The following is a 16,140-nucleotide window of genomic DNA, read 5'->3' as shown; positions in this document are numbered from 1 at the left end:
TTGAAAAATTCAAAAGAAATAACTGTTGTGCACAAACCTCTGATAAATGCCTCTTGGCCCTGACTCAGTGTTTTCTTTCCCTTCCTTGAGTCTTTGCTAACTGAAACATACAATTTGAAGTGTTTCAGTACTCATTTAAACTGTCTCTAATAATAAAGCTTAATAATTAATTTATTTAATTCTATTATTTTCCTTAGTCAACCTAAAATGTTGACCCTCAATGCACTCTAGGTGAATTAGGTTTAATGTTACCAATACGTCCCATTTTGCATTTCAATATGCTACCAATATAGTGCAATTTACCATTTTTACAAGTTGGCATTCATTGCCAAATTATTTCAAGCATCATTGTATGTGAATGTCAAGTTCTCAATTTTTGTGTTCTAGATTGGTCTAGCTTAAAGTCCTATTTCTCTTGGTTTTTAGCTTTTGGTCAAAGAAGCAAAATTGTAGCTCTATGTCTTATTGCACTCGGGGCAAAATTTCAGGTTATTTTGAGTTGTATAGACCAAGATATGGTCAATTTACTAAAGCTGGACAGATTGCACTAAAATGGCAACTTTAGGTCATTTTTAGGTCATTTATGATTCTGGCAGTTTTTTATACCCGAACTTGTGCAAGCTATTTGACTTTCTTATGGTCATTTCTGGGTTTTGGTGTCTTCATAAGAGTTGTATCTCTATGTTTAATCTATTCATGCTAAAAATTTCAGGTAATTTGGACCTGTTTTGATTGAGTTATGGCCAAAACACTAACTGCTGCCCAAATGGTCAATTTTTAGGCTTTCAAGTCACTAATCTGGATTTGGTCATTTCTCAAGTCACTTTCTGGACAGAATTTAGGTAGGCTTTCTTCATGAAAGTTGGCACATTTTGTGCTTAGTTTCACCTCCAATTGGCCTCATACCAATTGGGGCCACACACTTAGGGTTATAGGTCCATTAGCACACTGCCCTCTATATGTTTTTCAAACACTAAACCAAACACATGTTTACCAATTACATTTTCACTTCCCATACCATTCTGCATTTGGCCCTAACCAAAACCATTCAATTATCTACATTATAGGTCAACTTGGATAGAATATAACCACTTCAAAATACACCAAATGCAGTCACAATTCACAAAGTTCTATCCCAACAATATATACACATAAATACTTCTAATTATCACACAAACTTCCATCATCAAATTACATACCTATCACTACTATTCCACACACATATATGCTGCCATTGTTTTGTACAATATTTCAACAACATTTCATGAATTTGAACCTTACCAATTTCCATTTTGAGGCTACCCAAAAATTACACATACACATCAACTTCCATTTTCACTTTTCAAGCTTACAAATCAAACTTTATACATGGAATTCAACTTCAATACAATTAAACATTCAAATCAACATCCCAAACTACCATTTACATGCAAAAATAAGTTGTACATGGTAAAGTTCCATGGCTGCCGAAATGCTCCATCACCAACAATTCATCAAACCTCAAACTTCTTCCATAATTCAACTACCCACAACCTTAGTTACACTTGTAATGAAACAAGAATTGAAAACACCCACTTACCTCTTTTGAAACTTCTTTAAAACTCACCAAAACTTATCTTTCTTGCTCCCTTATTACTGCCCAAGGTGTGTAGGTAAAGATTAATGAAGGAACTTAAGGTTTTTATGGCTAAATCATGGTTGCATGGAGCTTGGTTGAGCTTTGGCCATGGAGTCCCATGGAGTTTTGAGAGGAAAATGGGTTCGGCAACTTTGAGGGATTTGTGGGAGAAGAAGATGAAATGGTTAGTGGTCCACTAATCTATTCCTTAATAATTTTTTAAGGAGTCCATAGTGCTCCATTAATCTATTTTAACCTTATTATAGTTTAAAGTCTTCATAATTGCATTTAATCCCCACATTTCTCTAAATTTCATTACACATTTAATTTCCTTTTTAATGGGGTCCCCAAATTTAAATACTATTTATTTTTAATGGACACTTAGGACAAAAGGCAACTCGGGATGTCAATTGACCACAATGACCATAATACCAAGTTTTGTCATTTTCTCGATTTCTCATTTTTCTTTGTACTAATTAATTAATTTTTCTTTGATATTTCTAATGAAATTTTTACTTCAATAAGTCTTTAATTATGTCTCAAAATTAAATTTTGAGGGTTTCCTGCAGTCCTGGGGTCGGCTAATGCCTGCGCCGTAACTTCCCCTTGCGATCACCCATCGCTGCGGTGTTGGTTCGTTTAACTTAGTTTCATTTCATTGCTATTATTTTTCCTTTATTTCTCTTGTATTTTATTTTCTTGTATTTCATTATTTTATGTCTCCTTACTAACATTTAAATGTAGTTCTAGGCATCCTAACTGTCCGGACAGACACTAGTCACCAGAACAGTAGAATGCACTACCGAACATAGGGGTGTTATACTAACACAAGAAGATAGACCTGCTCCTGCACCTCAAAGGGGTAGGAAATCTGGTAAATCTGAGGCACTGGGACCATCACAGAGGCCTGCATCTGAGCCAGTAGAGAGGCCAAAGGCTAGAGCACCTGCCAGAGCCTATGCCATAAGAGCTCAGGAGGAGCAAGATGCCCCGGACGTCATCAGGGGTATGTTCTCCCTCTACAACACATCTGTGCATGCATTGGTGGATCCAGGATCCCCTCATTCATACATCTGCATCAACCTACTCGTAGAAAGGGGGATATTAGTAAGGGAGAGTGACCAAGACATCCTTGTCACAAATCCATTGGGCCACAGTGTAGTGGTGAACAAAGTGTACAAATGTTGCCCGTTAAGGATTCAGGGGTATGAATTCTTGGTAGACCTAATTGAGTTGCCTTTCTATGAGTTTGATGTGATTTTGGGAATGGACTGGTTGCCACATCATCAAGCAATGGTCGATTGTAAACTGAAGAGGATTTCCTTGAAAACACTTGAGGGTAATGAGATCACAGTTGTGGGGGAAAGGACAGATTTCTTGTCCAATGTTATCTCAACCACAGTTGCAAGAAAACTGATGAGAAAAGGCTGTGAAGCCTACCTAGCACATGTGGTGGATACTAAGCAGGCTAAGCCAGATTTGTGTGACATACCCACAGTAAGAGACTTCCCAAATGTGTTCCCTAAAGAATTGCCTAGCTTACCACCAGAAAGGGAAGTCGAATTTGCTATTGAGATACTACCGGGTACAGCACTAATCTCTATTGCTCCTTATAGGATGGCACCCACAGAATTGAAGGAACTGAAAATCCAGTTACAGGAGTTACTGGATAAGGGGTTCATATGCCCCAGTGTGTCACCATGGGGAGCTCCAGTGCCATTTATGAAAAAGAAGGATGGGACTTTGAGGTTATGCATAGATTACCGGCAGTTAAATAAAGTGACAGTGAAGAATAAATATCCATTGCCTAGAATTGATGATCTATTTGATCAATTGAAGGGAGCAAGAGTGTTTTCCAAAATTGATCTCAGAGCAGGGTACCATCAGTTGAGGGTGAAGGATGCAGATGTGCCAAAGACTACATTCAGAACCCGGTATGGGCATTATGAGTTCTTGGTGATGCCCTTTGGCCTAACAAATGCACCATCAGCATTCATGGACCTTATGAATCGTATCTTTCATCCATACCTATATCAGTTCGTAGTGGTCTTTATTGATGATATTTTGGTGTATTCCAAGACTAGGGAAGAACATGATGAGCATTTGAGGATTATTCTGCAAACCCTGAGAGAAAAGAACCTGTGTGCTAAGTTGTCCAAGTGTGACTTCTAGTTGGATGAAATTGCATTCCTTGGACACATAGTGTCAGCAGATGGGATTAGAATGGATCCCAAGAAAATAAAAGCAGTGATGGAATGGAAGCCTCCCAGAAATACAACTATGGTCAGAAGTTTCTTGGGGCTAGCTAGGTATTACAGAAGATTTGTGAAGGGATTTTCTTTAATAGTTACTCCAATGACTAAGTTGTTACACAAGAATGTCAGATTTGACTGGAATGACAAGCGTCAGGCCAGTTTTGAGAAGTTGAAGGCTATGTTGACTGAGACACCAGTGTTAACACAGCCAGTGTTGGGAAAAGACTTTGTGGTCTACAGTGATGCCTCTCATAATGGATTAGGGTGTATATTGATGCAAGAGGGGAAGGTGGTCACCTATGCTTCCAGGCAGCTAAGGCCGCATGAACAGAATTACCCTACCCATGATCTAGAACTTGCAGCAATTATCTTTGCACTGAAGATATGGAGGCACTACTTGTATGGTGAAAAGTGCTACATTTACATAGACCACAAAAGTCTGAAATACTTGCTAACCCAGAAGGAGCTCAACCTTAGATAGAGGTGATGGATTGAGTTCCTGAAGGACTATAATTGTGTGATTGACTACCATCCTGGGAAGGCAAATGTAGATGCAGATGCTTTGAGCAAAAAATCCATCACAGCTTTTGAAGGAACGGAAGCGTGAAAAACACAAGATTATACCATTGAATTCAAAAATTTTCACCTAGGGTCACATGCACCATGCAAGATTTATTTTTATCTATTTGATTTCAATGATAAACAACATATTAAAACTCTTTTAATATGTTTTTGGATCTGTATTTGCCATTTAAGATTTTAAAATTAATCAGATTAATTTTAGAACCCTAGATTAAATCAAGAACGATTACACTAACCTCTTGATGCAATCGCAATGTCTGCGCCTTTGAGATTCGTCTTCAGGACACCAAATGTTGTCCCTCTAGCTTGTCCACACCAAGAACACCTATGGCAGCCCTTGAATAGCTTCTAAAGCCTTTTCTATTAATTAGAAATTCAAGTTCTGCCTTTTAAGAGATTGGAGATGTAAACAGGACACTAGAAACAATTTCTAGTGTTCTTAATTCAAGAGATTGATGGCTAATCTCTTTGAATTGATAAGAGATGAAGAAGAAGAGATGAAAACCCTCAAAGTGGCGTGACAAAGGAGTGTGGCTGCTGGTTGTGTTTTATTTTCTCATAACCACACTTAAATAGCTAGGTTAACACATTAAACCCTTGCCACATGTCACCCTTTGATTAGCTCTAGGTTTAAGTGACCCAATCACATTGTGCCAAGTGTCAAACCTATATTTAATCTTGATTTTAATCATCTTACATGATTAAAAAACATTTGGCAAGCTTATGTGTAATCCCATGTGTCACCATCTCATGATGCCACGTGTCACACTGTGAAATGACCAAAATGCCCCTGTGTCTTAATTTTGAGTTCTCAACCCAAAATAATTATTTTTCTTCTTCTAATTAATTTATATCAAATATAAATTAATTAATTAATCTCTATTAATTAATTTCTCATCAATTAAATTCATATTTAAACACTTTAAATATAAATTTAATTTATACTACACATCCAATAATCTAGATTTGGTTTCAAGTCATGCTAGGGACTTTGCAATTTAATTGCAAACAAACCTATTTAATTAATCAATTAAACTCTTTAATTAATTAATTAAATCATATTTAAATAGGTGATAACTTGTGTATGTGTGTGACTTACTAGGCTCATCACTAATTGGCAATGAGACATGATATCAACTCTTAATATCATCAGAACTCTTTCTTACCATAAATGATTTCTCTAAATCATTTTATGAACCTCATAGACCATGGTTAACACCTAGCATAGCATGCCATGGCCACCCAATTAGTAATAAGAATTACCTTAAATGAACCTATAATCATATGTTACCATGCACTAGAATCTCTCTACATAAAAATCCCAACTCAAGCCGGAGTCATGGTTTATGTCAAACTCCATTTGCTATGAATATTATGTTCTCTTTTAATTCCAGTTCTTGATTAAAAGATTTTTCTCATCGAAACTCTTTTACGAATAAATCTATCTGTCTGCCAGGAACTTGAAACATCAAGAACAATTAAATGAACATAGGATTTTATCTCTATTTACTTAGAGGAACAGATTCCTTCTTGATCAACACCTACCTCCATATATAACTAGCAGAGCCAACACATGCCCATATACCCATACATAGTACAAGTATGAAAGCAGTATCAAACTCAAACTACTTATATACAAGATAACTGTGCTATCTCAGGTCTAAAGATTATATGCACTGATATGATTTATGACAAAACATTGACAAGAGTAAACTCCATGTGCTTGTCATAAGCGTCACTGGTTCGGCCTACTTATCATTTATAAGTGCCTATCATGTTTGTTATATGGCATGAGACTCACCATTCCATCTTATTTATATCTCATATAAATAACTTGGGAACAAACATGAATACAATCTTTCTGGATAAGTCATGTCCTTATTATGAAGTATCCTCGATTGTGAACCTATTTATGATACTTTGTGCTAGAAATATTGTCACTCATATTCTTAACAACTTAAGAATAATATTTCTAACAAAATATCAATGGACCTTTTCTATTACACATAAATATATTATGTAAATGGAAAAGTGGAAATGCCTTTTATTAATAAAAATATGTACAAGATACATACTAAATGATATGCTCTAGGGCATGCTACTAACAGCTTTAAGATCATTGAATGCCGGTTTATCCTTGGCTTGAGATGGAGCTATTTTGGCTGAGTTGCAAGTGAGGCAAAACCTGCTACAACAAATTTTAGATGGGCAAAAGGTAGATGAGAAATTAATCACTACTGTGAGTAAAATCTCAGAAGGGAAAACAACTGCATATGAAGTGAAAGCAGATGGGTGTCTGTAATACAAAGGAAGAGTATGTGTACCAGATGATGGGGAATTGAAGGCTAGTATTGTGAAAGAGGCACACACCAGTGTTTATGCTATGCACCCAGGAAGTACAAAAATGTATCATGACTTAAAGCTTTATTATTGGTGGCCTGGTATGAAGAAGGACATAACTGACTATGTGACTAATTGCTTGATATGTCAGCAAGTCAAAGCAGAACATCAAGTTCCATCGGGTTTGCTACAGCCTATACGCATACCTAAATGGAAATGGGATCGAGTCACCATGGATTTTGTAAGTGGTCTACCTCTCACCCAGAAGAAGTATGATGCAGTATGGGTGATAGTATATAGATTGATGAAGTCAGCACACTTTCTGTTAGTTAGGACTGACTACTCACTGGAGAAGTTACAAGAATTATATATCAGTGAGATAGTTAGACTACATGGAATTCCACTTTCCATCATATCTGATTGAGACCCAAGGTTTACATCGAGATTTCGGAAGAAGTTTCATGAATCCTTGGGTACACAACTCCACTTCAGCACAGCTTTCCATCCTCAGACTGATGGGCAATCAGAAAGAGTAATCCAGGTAAACAATTGAAACCAATTGAACTAATACAAATATTGAACTGAAATGATAATAATAACATGGAATATATGTTAGGTCCTTGAGGATATGTTGAGGAGTTGTGTCATTGAGTTTGAGGGAAGTTGGGATAGATACCTCCTACTGGCAGAATTTGCATACAACAATATCTACCAAGCTAGCATCTAAATGGCCCCGTATGAAGCACTGTATGGGAGGAAATATAGAACTCTAGTTTGCTGGACTGAATTGGGTGAAGATAAACTGGTAGGGCCAGACCTGGTGAAACAGACTAAGGAGAAAGTAAAACTAATCAAAGCCAATCTGAAGGTTGCCTCAGACAGACAATAATCTTATGCCAACCTAAAGAGAAAAGAAATAGAATATGCAGTTAGCGACAAAGTGTTCCTCAAGGTGTCACCATGGAAGAAGGTACTGAGGTTTGGAAGAAAAGGTAGTTAAGCCCTAGGTTCATTGGCCCGTATGAAGTTAGTGAATGTGTGGGTCCAGTGGCCTATAGGCTAGGTTTACCACCAGAGCTGGACAAGATCCACAATGTGTTCCACATGTCTATGCTAAGAAGATACTTCTTAGATCCTTTGCATGTCATCTCCATGAAAGAAATTGAAGTACAACCGGATTTGACATATGAAGAAGAACCCATATGGATCCTGGCTCAGGAAGTGAAAGAGTTGAGGAATAAGCAGATTCCACTAGTGAAAGTGCTTTGGAGGCACCACAACACCGAGGAGGAAACTTGGGAAAGTGAAGAGATGATGAGGCAATAGTTCCCTCAACTATTTGCATCAGGTAAATTTCAAGGACGAAATTTAAATTAGAGGGGAAGAGTTGTAACACCCTCCCTGTAGCAACTCCGTACATTCTATTGTTTCGGTGACCGGTGTCGGTCCGGACAGCTAGAACGTCTAGAAAAATATTTAAACAAAAGTGAGGAATCATAATTAACTCAAATATTAATAAGAAAAATTTAGGAAAAATTTTAAAAATAAAATATAACCAAGTTAAATGAGCCGGTGCCCTAGCGATGGGTAACCCAGTGGGAAGTTGCAATTCTCACAACTAGGAGCCCTAGACCAGGAAGAAAATTCATAAAATAATTTTTGGGACTCCAGAGAAGAGTCATTGAGGGTTCTATGGCATTAGAATGCCAAGAAAATGCTTAGAAAATTTTTTCAATCAGTACAGACAATTTTAGTCTGTTAAGCCAAATGGAGGGTATTTTGATCATTTCGCCTTCAGAGGTGATTTTTAGCCGACTTGTCCAGTTAAGTAAATAATTATTATGACATAAAATGTGAATAAATATTGCTAAAAATTAAATTAAAAATGAGTAGAGAAGAAAATAAGAGAAAATGAGATTAAATGACAAATTTGACATCACATGATGTCATCAACCCTTTTCCACCAATCAAAATTAAAAGTCACAAAATTAAGTAATAAAAGAAGATAAAAAGGAAACAAAAATCACAAAAAGTCATCAGCTTCTCCTTCATCAAACCAGCTGAAACACACCTCCCATACCCAACCTCCATTAAAGCTTACCAAAGCTTTAAATCTCACCAAATCTCACTTGAAACCCTTACCTAGCTTCACAAAAATTTAATCTTGCAACTTGAACATCCTCTAGGCAGCCAAAAGAGGAGGAAAAAAAGAAGTTTGGTTGGCTTGAAATTCAGCTCCAACAATGTTAGTGTCCAAACTTTTACTATTTTGATTTAATTCATGTTTAATGGCATGAATTATGTAGGAATTATAAGAAACTAAAACAAACATGTGTGTGTGTGCACCTTACAAATTTCGACAGCTAGGGTTAGTTAGGGTTTGATGATTTTGCTTGATAGCAAAATGATTATGAGTAGCCTTTGGTAGTGGATGAGTGATTGAACATAGTTAAGTAAGTGAAATGCAAGAATTGTGCTTGTATGAACATGAAAAATTGGACACTTGAACAACTTTAGGGTTTGCTCATGTAATGGTATGTTAACCTTGTAATGGTCAATTAGTGACCATTTGAATGTGTGTGAGGAGGAATTGAAGTGAGTAAAGCTATTGGAGTTGAAATTTGGTGTGCTGCCCTTGGTGACCTGCAGGACTAAGTGTGAGTCCAGTAGATTTGGGTAGCTATAAATAGAGTTGTAGAGGTTCAATTGGTGACATGAAACTAGACACATAATGACACAACTTTGGTGAAGAAACCCTGCCCAGAAAACCAAACCAAGTTGACCTAAAAATTGCCCTAATCCGGGTGACTTGCATTCTGCCTGGGCAAAATGACCAAATGAATAGTGTCTATTCATTTGGTCATAACTCAGTGTAGAAAGGTCCAATTGACCTGAAATTTTACCAGCAGAAAGCTGACATATATACCTACAACTTTCATAAGAAACCAAACCCAAATTTTGATCATAACATGTTCAAAAATAGACCTGCATTTAGTGCACAAAACACTGTAGATTTGGTTCTGTCCAAAAAATTCTAGAAATTTGTAATCCGGCTAGTTATGTTTAGGCTTTAACTTGAGCTACAAAACTCCAAATGGAGTGTTTCAAAAAAGGAAATGTAACTAGACACAATAAGGAACAACTTTTATGAATACAATTTTGCCAAATTCCTACTGTACAAATGACCAATGGAACAGTAAACATAATGCTTGAAATCTGAAAATTGTGAATAACTAACACTAAGCTTAGAAATGGTATTGGCAACCAAGACCAACAACTTTAGAATGCAAAATGTAGTATGTTGGGAGTATTATAACTAATGTGCCTATTGTCTATGCAAAATTCAATATTTTAGTGGACTAATAAAATGAATAGTAATACCTAAACTTAAATTTCAAGAATTGTATGATTTAAAAGTGTAACATGTCTTAGTACACCTAGCAAGATTGGTTTGGATAGGTTGGCATGCCAATAGGGTTCAGTTAGCAGTACTGCACATGGCATTATGCCATTCTATGATTTTATGGCTTTTAGCCATTCTGACATTGTGTTGATACTTGGCCTTGTGCCTAATGTTTATTACAACTTATTAGCTGTTCTGTTACACATCGGGAGATACATATGTGATTGATGGTGTGACTGCCTGAGGTACTTGATACCCAGTGCCTGTTTACCCGTTTATCCAGTTCAGTCATCCAGTATAGGTTACTTGGGCAACCAAAAATGAAAGTAGATAAATTTAATGAAATAATGAATATAACAAGTACAAAATAAATAAGACTATAATTAATTATCGAAAATTTGTCTACAATGAGACATCAATACATTCACTGCATATTTATTTTCTGTTATTTCTTTTTATTCTATTATTGGCACCACTAAGTATTATTGCTTAGCGCGTCGCTTTTTTCCATGCGTAGGTTCTGGAGAGACCAATAGAGAGCCCAGTAGATCACAGACTGGGTGAGACCATCTTTAGCTCTGCATAGTGTCCGTGTCACCTCACCGTCTTCAGTGCATTGGTAGGATACTAGGTTTCATTTTGGTATTATGTAATCAAACTTTTATTTTCTCATGTATAATTGAGACTTATGTAATGTATTTTGATATTAATATAAATAGTGAAAATTGTGTTTATGAATGGAACATTGAGTATTTACTTACGACTTGTATATGAATATTTATGTGAAATGAATGAATTAGAAATGGAAATATTGTTGAAAAATATTGAGACATTGTTGATGAAATGAAGTTTGGAAATGATTGAAAACATATTGGAAGTGTTTTTCATAGGTTTCGAAGAACTGTTTTCTCCGTTTTTAGCCGGTACTCTGCCGGATTTTCTATAAATTTGTGGAACCTCAAATAAATTTATGATTTCAATAAATGATTCAAACGAATTATACTTCACAAATTATACTTGATAACTATGAAAAGAAATAAATAAGGAAAAATAAAAATTAACATATCTTACTCGGCTATACTGTAGACGGGTAAGGGGTATCACATCATACCAATTTTCCTACCTTCAAGGTATAGAGACATTAATGTTTGCTTATTAGAAATTCATTCCCCTAATGGAGTTTCAACCAATCACTCCACTTACGAGGCCATTAATAAGTCATAAATAACATATTTTACTAGGATAGATTTGAGAAACACTTATTTATCTCAAATTGCCTCTATTATGGATGATTGTGATGAAATGAGGTGATATATCGCTAATCCCATAGGTATACTTTAATTTCCTATCTACACTAATGTAGTATATACTTTTCAAAAGATTCAAACATCTTTAATAGGGTTGTAATAAGGCTAAAGTGTAATGACTTGGCTACCAATGAAAAGGTTTTAGGGAATGCAAGTATAAGGATTGTTATCATGCAAGAGTTCCAAATACATTAGGCTTATTTTTCTATTTTTGCATGGAAAGGGGGAGCATTCTTTTTGATGACTTGGTTTTAGTGCTAAGTACGCTTGATTGATGCTCAAATTGGGACTTCATTGATTGTTTTCTTCATTTGGTATTTATGTTTAGTACTTTACCCTTAAACTCATCACTTTTGATAGGTTAGAAGGGTAATTCTTTTGTGTTTTTTACTACATACTTGCTCTTTTTTTTTTTTTTTTTGCATCCTCTTTTCAAATGTTTTTTATAAACTTAGCATGCCTTTCACCTATGCACTTTGGCTTCCTCATAGGGTTAGGACAAATGTTTAGGCTGAAGGTTAGGGCAATGTTGTGGGTTATCAAAGAAAACATATAGGTGAATAGATGATGGCTCAAATTGGCTACAAGGGGTGAAATTTTGATTTAAGGTGGCTAAGGCTATAATGGATTTATAAACAAAGAATGTCTGAATCATCTCTTTATCAAACATATGCTAAGATTTCGCCCCAATAGGTCCAATACATATGTTATAGGGCTGGTGAGGCATATCTAGGCTTGTTCATATTTCAAAATTTTTCTCCTAATTTTAAAGGTCCAATGTGACTATCACGATCCAATTTATGGGCTGGACTGGCACTAGGACTTGGGTCAGCATAAGGTTCCTAAAGCCCGTAGCAAGCCTAACCATTTATTAGCTCAACCTTGAAGCCTATATACAAGCTCAATTTCAAGAAATTAACCAGATAGAGTTCGGCCATATCCAGGACCATCCAACAGGGAGTTTTTGACTCACTCGACTTATAATCATAATATATAACCATTTGGGGAGCTCAGCTCACCCACAACAACCTCAATCAACACAATGTGATTACTGCGAGCCCAACTCCCTCATCCACATAAACAAACAAATCCATATGTCCACACATACATAATCCATAAGTTAACAAATTTAAATAGTCAATCTTTTATAGACCCAGCTAAATAAAATGTCACTAGCACATACGGAGTTCTAGACTACAAATTTAGAAAATAATAATACAAATAAATAACTGCTAATAAACCTGTGAGAAAGGAAGCAGGTTATTCTAAAGAAGAACTCCTCCTGTAGCTTGGAAAAATGGGTGAATAGGAGTGAGCATTCGACTTATAGAGTAAGATATTGATTTTAAAAATAATTTCTATAACTATCTAGCTCTAATGCATCCCTAAAGATGAAATACAACACCGATTAGCAATTTCACCAATTTTAAACAATATTCACGCAAAGAATAATTTGGAGCACTCATACAGACCAATACATCACAAAATATATATACAAATGGGAGCTGATCCCCTATACAGCTCTCTTAATCCAAGTCCTGCTAGTGAGATCAACTTGAATCGGACTTTCGCTTAATAATCCAAATGCGAGGGTTAGTGAGATCAACTCAAAGCCATACTTACCCTGACTTTCTTAAAAAGGATTGGGCCCCAAGCGAGACTAGCTCAAGCGGATTTGCCCGTCCTACCCATATCCATCACACCACACGCACGCTGACACATGCACACAACTTCAAATTACCCTAAGGCGACATCCACATCTATTTTTCAAATAAGAAAATGCAACATAAAGCGTGACTAGTATTTAACTACATACATATTTTTATATGTGATGCATGAGCATGCCTTGAAAATACAATAATATTGAAATTATAAATAAAATTAATATCAACTCACAAATTAATCAAAAGTCACTGTGGTAGCTGGGTAGAGGAGGAAGGCTGGCTCGGCTCACCTAAACATTATATCAAAAATTTTAGTAATATTTACTCAAACAAAACATTAAATAGTCAAAGGACAAATCTTGAGTTTTGCCAAAAATCTGGCAGAATTTCCCCTATCCCTTAGACCTATCCAACCTGCAAAATGATCCAAATAACACTTCTAATACACAAATCCCACATCCTGTGATGCCCCTTACCTGTTTACTGTATAGCCAAGAAAAAAGCGCCACATTCGATGCCGGAGCACCTTATCTTGTCTTATCATGTCCACTGTAAATTTTTGATATCATTTAAAAAAAGGTAATCCTGGTGTAGATTTTTTTTTTTTTTTTTTGCAACTTGTTTCTGTGGAGACTCGGACAGAGCCTCCTTTGTTTTGTTAGCATCTGATGGGATCCACTAATTACCTATTAACATATTCTTATTCATTTCACATTTTTTCATATCATATTCTATTGTATCATATCATTCACAATTATTTATGATATCTTAAAAGGGTATAGTATATGTCATTCATATAGAAATTCATAAACAATAATTTACAAGTTTATGTACAATCTCAAAATTTAATTACAATCCAAAATGAAATACATCATGTGTCTATGCACAATGAAAAAAAAGAAAAGACAAAATCTAGACATACATGGGCCCTACCAATAAAATTACAACTATCGAGGCAACTAGTAGACACTGGCAAATCTGATCGGCCTCTGTATAAGCACAACTGCTGCTGTAGCTGTTGGGATTGGTTTTCAGTACCTAAGCGATGGAAAAACCAACGTGCAAAGCATAATGCTTAGTGGTGCATAATTTAAAATAACAATAACTAAATAATTAAAAATAATAATAATTCTATATGAAAATTTATAATATCTAGGTCGTTTACATTTTTATTTCACTTTGGAAATAGTTGAATTTATTAGGATCTTTTCTGTTTACATATTATATATTCAGTCTTAATTAATCATTATCAGTGCCCAAGAAACCTATAACAAATTATAAAAGCTGGATACATGAGAGTATACTAGTTAGACAGCCATATGTCTGTTCAGTATACGTCGGTCATGTCAGGCATGAAGCCTGCGGGCAAGCATTTAAACCAGATATAATATTAGGCACAATGGCCAACGGGCAGGCATAAAGCCTATAGAACAATCAAGTCAGACATATTTTATTTGTTAATGATTATTCTTATGGGCAATACTGCTATCTGTAGTCCCTAATTGGTATACCAATTGATCCAAATTAAATAAATAAGTCTTGGTATACTATAGGCAATTAAGCATTATTACTTATTTATTAGAAATGTTCATGTCACTTTATAGTGGGAAAATAGGTCCCACATACCACTTTCATGTGAACTAATATTTAATGGCTTATTAGGGTTAAATTCCTACCATAAGATAATTTATGTCATGAACCTTTCTTTAGGTTCAGTTTTTGTGTCTTACTTTTACCTATCCATTTGATCAGTTTGTAGCCACTGTTTGGCCACACTTCCTTCATGGAAGTTTTTCTTTTATGTCTTATCTTTATTTTCCCTTTTTAAATCATGTTAATTAGGTTTTTAGAACTTAAGTTATGGTTGGATAACAATAATGATACACTTGTACAATATTTCATGGCATTTAGAATAGCAATCTCATGCATAGTTATTGATTTCATTAACTTTTGTATTTTCCAGTGCCAAGCTCTAAATTCCATGTTTCTACAGTATTTCAGGTGTTTTGGTGAAGTCTCAGAGCATAGGAATGCGAAGGGAAGCTTGAAGAAGTCAAAAGACTGAGAATTGCTGCTGGCACAAAGTACACAGGCCGTGTAAGAAAAGCCATGGACCCATTTAAAATTCTACCAGAAGAAATTCAGAAGAGCCGAGGAAGAAGCAAAGTACACGGGTCGTGTACCTCTGTAACACCCCTATTTGTATAGCCTGGTATATTTCACTATTCCGGTGACCAGTGTCGGTCCGGATAATTAAGGGGATTAGAAACACATCTAAGACAACTAGATGAGCCCTGAACACAAATAATTAGTAATTATCAATTAGTTAAGTATAAATAAGAAAAATACAACATAGGAAGTTAAATGAGTCGAGAGTCACAGCGATGGGTAACCTTCTCGGGAAGGACTTCGAGGTCGATTTAAACACAAATTTTGAACGGTAAAATGTCACGCTGCGGTCCTTTGGACTATTGCGAACACAGTGGGAAAGAGAAAATCATGAAAAAGAATTGTTAAGCCATTCAAATAATTAGGTTAGGGAGCCGAAAGAAATATTGAATTATTTGCAAACTGGGTCGAACCGGTGAGGGGAAATTTGGTCAATTGACCCCAAGAGCTGACTCTTGACCTAACTGTCAAATAAAATGGAAGAAAAGAAAATTTCAGAATTGGGAATTAAATTAAAGAACTAATTGAAAAATAATAGAAAAAAAAAAGAAAGAAAAAGTGAAAAAAGTGATGACATTATGCATGATGCAATAAACATAATAATTAAAAATTAATTTTTGGATAATTTTTGTGGTCTTTCAAGAGGACAAATTTGATAAAAGAAAAGAAAAAAAAAAACAAACAAAAGTTGTCTTCCTAAACCAACTTGCCGCCCCTCACTCTCTCCCTCTCATCTCCATGTTTGTCCACCATTAAAGCTTGCTTCAAGCTTTTGTTCCCTCACTTAACCTTAATTTCTACC

The sequence above is a fragment of the Hevea brasiliensis genome, chromosome 14 (assembly GCF_030052815.1).
Source record: "Hevea brasiliensis isolate MT/VB/25A 57/8 chromosome 14, ASM3005281v1, whole genome shotgun sequence".
NCBI lineage: Eukaryota > Viridiplantae > Streptophyta > Magnoliopsida > Malpighiales > Euphorbiaceae > Hevea > Hevea brasiliensis.
Note: the sequence above shows the minus strand (reverse complement) of the source record.